Consider the following 13,189-nt stretch of genomic DNA (forward strand, 5'->3'; position numbering starts at 1 on the left):
GGTGGGAGTTTCCGCAAGGACTATCATTTACTTACAAAGGAAGGAAAGTAAGAATTAAAACACCTGAGGACCAACAGAAGTTCTTACACGACCACGAGAAGGACCTCCAGAAAGGAGCCACAGCTTCTTGGCCACCACCACCACCGGGACCATCTCCAAAACCTACACCGTCTGGATCTGGACCAGCATTACCACCTCCGGGATCGGAGGGAAACCTAGACACCCCACTGTAGGACCCACCAATTAGACCAGGATGTCGTTGCAGCTTCTCAGTTGGAATATAAATGGCGGAAATTCTCCGGAAAAAAGAAGAAAAGTATTTCATATTTTGAAAAAAGAACAATTGGACATTATTTGCCTGCAAGAAACGCATGTGACAAGGCTCCACAGAAAAGTGCTAATTAATAAAAGACTAGGCCAAGAATTTATTTCTTCGGATAAAGTTAAGAAAAGAGGAGTGGTGATATATGCAAAGGAGAGCCTGTCACCAAAACTTTTATTTAAAGACGAACACGGCAGAATTTTGGCGATTGAAATTCAGACACAAGGAGAAAAAATTTTGATATTAGGAATATATGCTCCAAATGAAGGAAAATCGGAATTTTTCAGGAAGCTGCATGAGATTATGCTGGACTACTTAGACTACAACAACATTATTATGATGGGTGATATGAATGGGGTGGTGTCTGTAAATATGGATAAGTCGCAAAGCGCTAACATAACGAAAGATGGTAGACTGCCTAAAACTTTCTTTGAAATGACTGACAATGTGGACTTAATTGACATATGGAGGGTTAAGAACCCCCTAGGAAAAGAAGGAACTTTCTTTTCTGAAGCTCATCTGACATGGACACGAATCGACCAAATATGGATAACTAGAGGACTGGCACCCAAGACTAGAAAGGTGGAAATCTGCCCAAAAACCTGCTCCGACCATAACGCTTTGAAAATGGAACTGAGACTAAATACAATCGGATCCTTTAGATGGAAAATGAATGACACCTTACTAAGGGACGAGAAGATTGTTAAGAAGGCCCAAAAAACTTTAAAAGACTATTTTGAGATAAATTTAAATACCACTGTGGAAAAAAGAACAATCTGGGACGCAAGTAAAGCAGTCATGAGAGGGTTTCTAATACAACAAAATACGATCAAGAAAAAGCTCTGGAATGAAAAGAAGGAGAAGATATTGGAAAAAATAAGAGATGGAGAGAAAAAACTAAGATCCAGGCCCAAGTCGAAGGAAGTGCTGAGAGAAGTGAAATTTTTCCAAGCACAATATTTGAAATTGATAAATCAAGAGGTGGAATGGAAAATTAAACAAATGAAACAAAGATCTTTTGAATCAGCAAATAAGTGTGGGAAACTGCTAGCATGGCAGTTGAAAAAGAGACAAAAACTTAATACAGTTACAAATCTAGAGATTGAAGGGAGAATGGTTCAGAAACCCGAGGAAATTAGAAAGTGCTTCCAGAGATATTTCAAAGAACTTTATTCACAAGGGCCACAGAAAGATTCGGAGGTGGACCAATTTCTTAAAACCAACGGATTACAGAAAATACCTCAGGAAATGAGAACAATCCTGAATAGTAATATCACACAGCAAGAAATTGAAAGTGCCATTCAGAACCTCCAATTAGGCAAATCTCCAGGCCCTGATGGACTTACCTCCAAATATTATAAGGTTCTGAAGGACTACTTGATACAACCTTTGTTGGAGGTTTGTAACCAGATTATGGAGGGGAGGAAGGCACCGGAAACGTGGAAAGAAGCCTTCATCACATTGATACCCAAACTAGAAACTGAAAAGACCCAGCTTAAGAACTACCGCCCCATCTCACTCCTAAATGTGGATTACAAAATTTTTGCGGACATTTTGGCAAGTAGGTTTAAAAAAGTGCTTAATGAAGTGATCCATAAGGACCAGGCAGGCTTTCTCCCTGGTAGGCATTTGTTTGACAACACAAGAAACATCATCGACATTTTGGAACTTTTACAAACAAATCTCAACACTAGAGCGGTGTTAATCTTTATTGATGCAGAGAAAGCCTTTGACAACATTTCTTGGATGTTTATGAAGAAAAATTTGGAAGGGATGGGAGTGGGGCGGGGGTTTGAAAATGGAATAGAAGCAATATATTCAGAACAAAAAGCCAAATTGATAGTAAACAATGTGGTGACAGAGGAGTTTAAAATTGAAAAAGGGACACGGCAGGGGTGCCCTCTATCCCCCCTATTGTTTATTTCAGTTCTGGAGGTGCTATTGAACATGATTAGAAAGGACCGGTTGGTACAGGGAATTGAGGTCGGAGTGAAACAATATAAATTGAAAGCATTTGCAGATGACCTGGTATTAACATTACAGGAGCCAGTCTCTAGTACTAAAAGAGTGTTAGAATTAATTTCTGACTTTGGTCGGGTGGTGGGATTTAAGCTGAACAAGCAAAAAACTAAGGTTTTAGCAAAAAATTTGACAACTACAGAAACAGATGAGTTCCTGAAAGAAACAGAATTAAATGTGGTTAAAAAAGTAAAATACCTAGGGGTGTATCTGACCTCCAATAATTTGAATTTGTTTAAAGACAACTACGAGAAATGTTGGTCAGAAATCAAAAGAGATTTGGAAACGTGGTCAAGATTGAAACTTTCCTTGTTGGGCCGAATAGCAGCTATAAAGATGAATGTATTGCCAAAAATGTTATTTTTGTTTCAGGCCCTACAGATCGTGGACAAGGTGGAATGTTTTGGAAAGTGGCAGAAGGATATTTCTAAGTTTGTTTGGCAGGGCAAAAAGCCCCGAATAAAGTTTAAAATATTAACTGATGCGAAAGAAAGAGGGGGATTTGCCCTGCCAGACTTGAGGTTATATTATGAATCCGCAGCCTTCTGCTGGTTGAAAGATTGGATCTTACTGGAAAACACTGATGTCCTAGATCTGGAAGGGTTTGACAATGCTTTTGGGTGGCATGCATATTTGTGGTATGAGAAGGTTAAAGTGCACAAATTGTTTAAAAACCACATTGTTAGGAGAGCAATTTTAATGGTCTGGACAAAATATAAAGACTTATTGGAGAGTAAGACTCCGAGGTGGCTCTCACCGGTGGAGGCCAAGGCACGTAAGAGACTTAACATGGAGGCCAATTGGCCTAAATATGGGGAAATAATTGAAAAGATTGGAGACAATTGGAGGTTGCAGAGCTTGGAAAAATTAAAAAACAAGGTGCGAGATTGGTTGCATTATGCACAAATTCAAGAGGTTTTTAAAGTAGACAAGAAGGTTGGATTCCAGGTGGAAAAATCGAAACTAGAGACAGAACTGTTAGAACCAAAAAGTAAACTACTTTCGAGAATGTATAACCTGCTGCTTAAATGGAATACTCAGGATGAGACAGTCAAATCCGCCATGATAAAGTGGGCGCAGGATTTGGGGCATAACATTATGTTTGAAGACTGGGAAAGGTTATGGAACACCGGAATGAAATTTACGGCATGTAGTGCCTTGAAGGAAAACATTATGAAAATGATATACCGGTGGTACATGACCCCAGTCAAGCTTGCTAAGATATATCACCTGTCTGATAATAAATGTTGGAAATGTAAAGAGGCGGAAGGGACATTTTTTCACCTCTGGTGGACCTGCCCGAAAGTGAAGGCCTTTTGGGAGATGATTCATAATGAACTAAAAAAGGTACTTAGATTTACCTTACCTAAGAAACCAGAGGCCTTCCTCCTGGGCATGGTGGACCAGAGAGTGCTTAAGAAGGACAAAACTTGTTTTATGTACGCTACTACAGCAGCAAGGATCCTGATTGCAAAGCATTGGAAGACACAAGATTTACCCACACTGGAGGAATGGCACACGCAGTTGATGGACTACATGGAACTGGCCGAAATGACTGGCAGAATCCGAGACTTGGGAGAAGAAACAATTGAGGAGGAATGGAAAAAATTTAAGGACTATCTGAAAAAACATTATAAGCTGTATGAATGTTAAAAAATGCACCTTTTAGGAAATTCTAGCTTCAGTAATGTTAAACTAAAGAAATGGAAATTAAGGCACAAGAAGTCAGAGATAGAATAATGAAACAACTTTATTGTGTTTAAATGAAAATGTACATGATTTGGGTTATAACAAATTTGAAATTGGGTAACATGATAAAATGAAGGATACAACAAGTATTGAAACAAGTTAACAAATTGCTGATGTTATGTATCACAGAGAATGCAGGGTTGGGAGGACGTGGGGAAGTCCAGTAGACTTGGAAAAAAGAACAAGAAAATTTGTAACCTTTCTACTTTACTCTTATAATATGTTCTTTATTCTTTTTTCTGTATTTCACAAACTCAATAAAAAATATTATTAAAAAAAGAGACCTGAGGAGGGGAGAGCTACATTTATAGGGACAGGGAACTAGCTAGAAAGGATACATTTTGGAGGGAACAATATCAGGCAATCACAGTCCTGCCTTTTGGAGGAAACCAATAAGACAGAGGATCCAAATACAGCAGCTTAAATGAACCAATAGTAGCTGTACCCTCTGGAACCAAAAGGCAGTTACTTTACCCTAATGCAAATACAGACAATAATAATACAGATATAAAATCCTTTGACTCAATACACAACAATTTATATGCAGAATGCATCATGCGAAAGGCTGGGCTGGATGAATCCCAAGCTGGAATTAAGATTGCCGGAAGAAATATCAACAACCTCAGATATGCAGATGACACAACCTTGATGGCAGAAAGTGAGGAGGAATTAAAGAACCTTTTAATGAGGGTGAAAGAGGAGAGCGCAAAATATGGTCTGAAGCTCAACATCAAAAAAACGAAGATCATGGCCACTGGTCCCATCACCTCCTGGCAAATAGAAGGGAAAGAAATGGAGGCAGTGAGAGATTTTACTTTCTTGGGCTCCATGATCACTGCAGATGGTGACACCACCCACATAATTAAAAGACGCCTGCTTTTTTGGGAGAAGGGCAATGACAGGCCTAGACAGCATCTTGAGAAGTAGAGACGTCCCCTTGCCAACAAAGGTCCGTATAGTTAAAGCCATGGTTTTCCCAGTAGTGATGTATGGAAGTGAGAGCTGGACCATAAAGAAGGCTGATCGCCAAAGAATTGATGCTTTTGAATTCTGGTGCTGGAGGAGACTCTTGAGAGTCCCATGGACTGCAAGAAGATCAAACGCATCCATTCTTAAGGAAATCAGCCCTGAGTGCTCACTGGAAGGACAGATCGTGAAGCTGAGGCTCCTGTACTTTGGCCACCTCATGAGAAGAGAAGACTCCCTGGAGAAGACACTGATGCTGGGAAAGATGGAGGGCACAAGGAGAAGGGGGCGACAGAGGACCAGATGGTTGGATAGTGTTTTCGAGGTTACCAGCATGAGTTTGACCAAACTGCGGGAGGTAGTGGAGGACAGAGGTGCCTGGCGTGCTCTGGTCCATGGGGTCACGAAGAGTCGGACACGACTAAACAACTAAACAACAACAGCCTAGGGAAGTTTTTTTAATGTTTACTGTTTTATTACCTTTTTATATGTTTTGGAAGCCGCCCAGAGTGGCTAGAGCAACCCAGGCAGATGGATGTGGTATAAATACAGTGGTACCTCGGGTTACATATGCTTCAGATTACATATGCTTCAGGTTACAGATGCTTCAGGTTACAGACTCCGCTAACCCAGAAATAGTGCTTCAGGTTAAGAAATTTGCTTCTGAGAACAGAAATCGTGATCCGGCGGCGCGGCAACAGCAGGAGGCCCCATTAGCTAAAGTGGTGCTTCAGGTTAAGAACAGTTTCAGTTTAAGAACGGACCTCCGGAACGAATTAAGTACTTAACCTGAGGTACCACTGTAGTAAAATTGTTGTTACAGAACAGGGCACCCCTATTTTCATCGGAGAAATGTTGGAGGGTATGCTTTTGTCCTCACCTCAGTTTTGACTACGGGCTCCTCACACAGCTCCTGACTCACGACAGTGTGTTGCCCATAGCTCAGTTCTGACTAATGGATTTTATGCAGCCACTGCTGGCGGGGACCTTTTGGGACCCAAAATATCCAACGCCACTAAATTCTGGTGTACTTTTTAACATAATAGTGTAAACAGGGATCAACATACAAACACTGAGAAGCCATTCCCCCCCACCCCACTACTTTATATGGAAACAACTGGAAAAACCTCTGTGATTGAGGCTATCAACATGGTGCCTTTTTGTACAACGAACACTTCTGAGGTCATTCTTCCTACTGCTTTACTATCACTTTACTACTACTTTACTACCACTTTACTACTGCTTTACTACTACTTTAGTACTGCTTTACTACAACTTTACTACTACTTTACTACTGCTTTACTACAATTTTACTACCGCTTTACTACCGCTTTACTATTACTTTACTACCATTTTACTACTACCTTACTACTGCTTTACTTCCATTTAACTACTTTTTTTCTACAATTTTACTACAACTTTGCTACTACTTTAAATTTATTTTACTGCTATTCCACCACTTTACTATTGGACCATTTTACTACCGCTTTACTACTTCTTTACTACTATCTTACTGCTGTTTCACTACTGCCTTACTACCATTTTACTACTATTTTACTACTGCGTTACTACTACTTTACTGCTATTTTACTGCTACTATTCCACCACTTTACTATTGTTTTACCATTACTTAACTGCTACTTCCCTACTGGTTTACTATTGCTTTACTACCACTTTACTTCCACTTTACTACTGCTACTTTATTACTTATACTACTTTCCTATTTATACCCCTATTTATACAGTAGACCTTCCTGAACAATGGCATGCCTGTCTATAGTAACAAATAGTATTGTTACTATTTTATTAATTGTATATACTGCCCTTCATCCGTAGATTTAAGGTTGGTTTACGACGTAAAAATGCAAGGTAAAAAACACAAAATACACAATAAAAACAAGAACAAGAACAAACCAATAAGCCTCCTCCCTCAACCTCTCCTTTGGCTTGTCCTTCACTCATGACTTCTCTCTTGTTCCTTGATCTTAACTTCCTCACTTTTGCAAACCTTCCAGTTGTCCCTAATTTTGCCGGGACAGTCCCAGATTTATTGAAGCTGTCCTGGTTTCTGATGTTATCCTGCTTTTCCTTAGGACGTCCCTATGTTCATGGGAGAAATGTTGGATGGTATGGAGTTATACATAGAATAGAATGATAGAATGATCTCGATATGAATCCAAGGCAGACCTTTTAACATCACAGTAATCCAAGTTTATGCACCAACTACTGGTGCTGAAGAAACTGAAATTGACCAATTCTATGAAGACTTACAACACCTTATAGAAGTGACACCAAAGAAGGATGTTCTTCTCATTATAGGGGATTGGAATGCTAAAGTAGGGAGGCAAGAGATAAGAGGAACAACTGGCAAGTTAGGCCTTGGAGATCAAAACGAAGCAGGGCAAAGGCTAATAGAGTTCTGTCAAGAGAACAAGCTGGTCATCATAAACACGCTTTTCCAACAACACAAGAGACGACTCTACACATGGACATCACCAGATGGGCAGCATCGAAATCAGATTGATTATATTCTCTGCAGCCAAAGATGGAGAGGCTCTATACAGTCAGCAAAAACAAGACCTGGAGCTGACTGTGGCTCAGATCATCAGCTTCTTATAGCAAAATTCAAACTTAAACTGAAGAAAGTAGGGAAAACCACTGGGCCGGTAAGATGTCATCTAAGTCAAATCCCTTATGAATACACAGTGGAAGTGACGAACAGGTTTAAGGATTTAGATTTGGTGGACAGAGTGCCTGAAGAACTATGGATGGAGGCTGGTAACATTGTACAGGAGGCAACAACGAAAACCATCCCAATGAAAAGGAAATGCAAGAAAGCAAAGTGGCTGTCCAACGAGGCCTTACAAACAGTGGAGGAGAGAAGGCAAGCAAAATGCGAGGGAGATAGTGAAAGATACAGGAAATTGAATGCAGATTTCCAAAGAATAGCAAGGAGAGACAAGAAGGCCTTCTTAAACGAGCAATGCAAACAATAGAGGAAAACAACAGAATGGGAAGAACCAGAGATCTGTTCAAGAAAATTGGAGCTATGAAAGGAACATTTCGTACAAAGATTACCATAATAAAGGACAAAAGTGGTAAGGACCTAACAGAAGCAGAAGACATCAAGAAGAGGTGGCAAGAATACACAGAGGAATTATACCAGAAAGATATGGATGTCTCGTACACCCCAGGTAGTGTGGTTGCTGACCTTGAGCCAGACATCCTGGAAAGTGAAGTCAAATGGGCCTCAGAAAGCACTGCAAATAACAAGGCCAGTGGAAGTGATGGTATTCCAGCTGAACTATTTAAAATTTTAAAAGGTGATGCTGTTAAGGTGCTACACTCAATATGCCAGCAAATTTGGAAAACTCAGCAGTGGCCAGAAGATTGGAGAAGATCAGTCTACATCCCAATCCCAAAGAAGGGCAGTGCCAAAGAATGCTCCAACTACCGCACAATTGCACTCATTTCACACGCTAGCAAGGTTATGCTTAAAATTCTACAAGGAAGGCTCAAGCAGTATGTGGATCGAGAACTCCCAGAAGTGCAAGCTGGATTTAGAAGAGGCAGAAGAACCAGAGACCAAATTGCAAACATGCGCTGGATTATGGAGAAAGCTAGAGAGTTCCAGAAAGACATCTACTTCTGCTTCATTGACTACGCAAAAGCCTTTGACTGTGTCGACCACAGCAAACTATGGCAAGTTCTTAAAGAAATGGGAGTGCCTGATCACCTCATCTGTCTCCCGAGAAATCTCTATGTGGGACAAGAAGCTACAGTTAGAACTGGATATGGAACAACTGATTGGTTCAAAATTGGAAAAGGAGTACGACAAGGCTGTATTTTGTCTCCCTGCTTATTTAATTTATGTTGTGACGTGGGGTTTGTGATTTCAGCTCTCTTGACATAATATGCTGGAGACAGTTCTCTAGTAACACTTCTTTATTAAAGCAAACAAGACTGAGACCTGAGGAGGGGAGAGGACTTCCGGAGGTGGCGCAAAACGGCAATGGCGGTTCTCTTTACTCTGTGAAGAGGGGCTCCGCGAAAAAGGGTCGTCCGCTGCGGCAAAGCGGAGACCCATCAAGAAAAACCACAGGCAGAGCGAGCCTGTGGCCGTGGGACTCGGCGGGCGCCAAAAGCCCCCCCAGAAACGAAGAAGGAACCCCGTAAGAGGCTCCGGAACGTGAAAGGGGGAGCGGCGCTGTGAGTTCATCGCTCTTTTCGTGGATGCAAAGCCGCGCTGCTGCTGCTGATGAGCGCCGACCTTTCTTCTTGAAAACATCAAAATTGGCTGCAACATACCCGTGAGTAAGGGGAACTAAATATCGGACTAAAATTTTGGAATTTGGCTGAAAACGGGAGGCGAGTAACAGGAAGTCCGTCTCCCGATCTTGCTAACTAGATCAAAGCAACGGTTCAGAAGAGCGCTGAAGCGTTTAAAAGGGATTGCAAAAGCAAAACGAGGGTGTATTTGATAGACTTTGTAGTGAAAAGACAAGCAGGAAATCTTTGTAAAATCTGTGGACTTTATTCTTGGAACTTTCTTCCTAATTTTGAACTATGCGGAGTTAAAAGGGACAACCCAGCTGTCGGACTGTCAGTGTGCAAAAGAGAACTGTCAAACTGCTGATACTGTTATTGGAGTTTAAACTGATACATAGACTGAGACATTAACGTTTAAACACTGTTGCTGGGACCTTTCTTGACACCTTGTGGCCTTTTTTCAAGAAATAGAAAGCCCGGGGAACCTTCCTTTTGTGCTCTGGAACTACTAAGATTTAATATAGGGAACATAAGAACTTCAATGGCGGAAAAGAGTTCTCTCCTTCCTTGAAACTTTGAAATACCCCCCCAGAGGATTGTGGAGACATAGAGGCCTGGGAACTGTACTTTATTGTGATTTTCTGTGGTTAAATTGTTTACACTCTGGACTTGTCTGACTTATGGAACAAAAGAAAATTTGACCTTGAACAGAGGCAGGTGTGGAATGAGTGGCTCAGGGAGAACAAGAGCAGCTAAAGCTAAAGAAAAAGAAAAGAAACCAGTGCAACTTGTTCAAACAACCCTATCTCATCAACGAAGATCATCTGTCCCAACTGTGCTGACAGCACAGGAGGTGGAAGCTGAAGAGCCTGCTGCAGAAGATATGGCAACTGGAGGATCTGAAATAGTCCTGAAACAAATTTTGGAACAACTGGCAATTTTAAATCAAAAAGTGGACAATCAATCATCAAAAATTGACCAAGCTACATCCTCTATTAGTAAATTATCTGAGCAGGTTTCCCAGCACACTCAGGCAATTGAGAAATTGCAAGGAGCCACGGCTGAAAACTATAAATTAGCTGTGGAAGCCAGTCAAAAAGCAGAACAGGCGAACAAAAAGGTTGATGAGATCAAGGGGGAAGTAAGGCCTCTGAAAAGACAGGTAGGGGAACAACAAGCCTACCTGTCATTGGTTGAATTGAAAAGTAAGGAAAATAATCTCAGGTTAAGGGCCATCCCAGAACTGGAGGAAGGAAATTTACAGGGATTTTTAACACTTTTGTTCTCCAAATTCTGGGGGATTGAGGAAGACAAGGGTTTTAAAATTGTGACGGCTTTTAGACTGGGAAAATCGATAAAGAAGGATAAGTCCAGAGACTGTTTGGTTATTTTGAGATCAAGAGAAGAAAGAGACAAGATACTAGGCCTACATTTTAAAAAATCTTTGGAGATAGAAGGTAAAAAGGCTGAAATTTACAGAGACATACCCAAACATCTTTTGGATCTCAGGACCACTTACACAGATTTGACCAAACTGCTGAGATACAACACAATCCCTTATAGGTGGGAGTTTCCGCAAGGACTATCATTTACTTACAAAGGAAGGAAAGTAAGAATTAAAACACCTGAGGACCAACAGAAGTTCTTACACGACCACGAGAAGGACCTCCAGAAAGGAGCCACAGCTTCTTGGCCACCACCACCACCGGGACCATCTCCAAAACCTACACCGTCTGGATCTGGACCAGCATTACCACCTCCGGGATCGGAGGGAAACCTAGACACCCCACTGTAGGACCCACCAATTAGACCAGGATGTCGTTGCAGCTTCTCAGTTGGAATATAAATGGCGGAAATTCTCCGGAAAAAAGAAGAAAAGTATTTCATATTTTGAAAAAAGAACAATTGGACATTATTTGCCTGCAAGAAACGCATGTGACAAGGCTCCACAGAAAAGTGCTAATTAATAAAAGACTAGGCCAAGAATTTATTTCTTCGGATAAAGTTAAGAAAAGAGGAGTGGTGATATATGCAAAGGAGAGCCTGTCACCGAAACTTTTATTTAAAGACGAACACGGCAGAATTTTGGCGATTGAAATTCAGACACAAGGAGAAAAAATTTTGATATTAGGAATATATGCTCCAAATGAAGGAAAATCGGAATTTTTCAGGAAGCTGCATGAGATTATGCTGGACTACTTAGACTACAACAACATTATTATGATGGGTGATATGAATGGGTGGTGTCTGTAAATATGGATAAGTCGCAAAGCGCTAACATAACGAAAGATGGTAGACTACCTAAAACTTTCTTTGAAATGACTGACAATGTGGACTTAATTGACATATGGAGGGTTAAGAACCCCCTAGGAAAAGAAGGAACTTTCTTTTCTGAAGCTCATCTGACATGGACACGAATCGACCAAATATGGATAACTAGAGGACTGGCACCCAAGACTAGAAAGGTGGAAATCTGCCCAAAAACCTGCTCCGACCATAACGCTTTGAAAATGGAACTGAGACTAAATACAATCGGATCCTTTAGATGGAAAATGAATGACACCTTACTAAGGGACGAGAAGATTGTTAAGAAGGCCCAAAAAACTTTAAAAGACTATTTTGAGATAAATTTAAATACCACTGTGGAAAAAAGAACAATCTGGGACGCAAGTAAAGCAGTCATGAGAGGGTTTCTAATACAACAAAATACGATCAAGAAAAAGCTCTGGAATGAAAAGAAGGAGAAGATATTGGAAAAAATAAGAGATGGAGAGAAAAAACTAAGATCCAGGCCCAAGTCGAAGGAAGTGCTGAGAGAAGTGAAATTTTTCCAAGCACAATATTTGAAATTGATAAATCAAGAGGTGGAATGGAAAATTAAACAAATGAAACAAAGATCTTTTGAATCAGCAAATAAGTGTGGGAAACTGCTAGCATGGCAGTTGAAAAAGAGACAAAAACTTAATACAGTTACAAATCTAGAGATTGAAGGGAGAATGGTTCAGAAACCCGAGGAAATTAGAAAGTGCTTCCAGAGATATTTCAAAGAACTTTATTCACAAGGGCCACAGAAAGATTCGGAGGTGGACCAATTTCTTAAAACCAACGGATTACAGAAAATACCTCAGGAAATGAGAACAATCCTGAATAGTAATATCACACAGCAAGAAATTGAAAGTGCCATTCAGAACCTCCAATTAGGCAAATCTCCAGGCCCTGATGGACTTACCTCCAAATATTATAAGGTTCTGAAGGACTACTTGATACAACCTTTGTTGGAGGTTTGTAACCAGATTATGGAGGGGAGGAAGGCACCGGAAACGTGGAAAGAAGCCTTCATCACATTGATACCCAAACTAGAAACTGAAAAGACCCAGCTTAAGAACTACCGCCCCATCTCACTCCTAAATGTGAATTACAAAATTTTTGCAGACATTTTGGCAAGTAGGTTTAAAAAAGTGCTTAATGAAGTGATCCATAAGGACCAGGCAGGCTTTCTCCCTGGTAGGCATTTGTTTGACAACACAAGAAACATCATCGACATTTTGGAACTTTTACAAACAAATCTCAACACTAGAGCGGTGTTAATCTTTATTGATGCGGAGAAAGCCTTTGACAACATTTCTTGGATGTTTATGAAGAAAAATTTGGAAGGGATGGGAGTGGGGCGGGGGTTTGAAAATGGAATAGAAGCAATATATTCAGAACAAAAAGCCAAATTGATAGTAAACAATGTGGTGACAGAGGAGTTTAAAATTGAAAAGGGACACGGCAGGGGTGCCCTCTATCCCCCCTATTGTTTATTTCAGTTCTGGAGGTGCTATTGAACATGATTAGAAAGGACCGGTTGGTACAGGGAATTGAG

Source organism: Podarcis gaigeae (assembly GCF_964106915.1).
Source record: "Podarcis gaigeae genome assembly, chromosome: 4".
NCBI lineage: Eukaryota > Metazoa > Chordata > Lepidosauria > Squamata > Lacertidae > Podarcis > Podarcis gaigeae.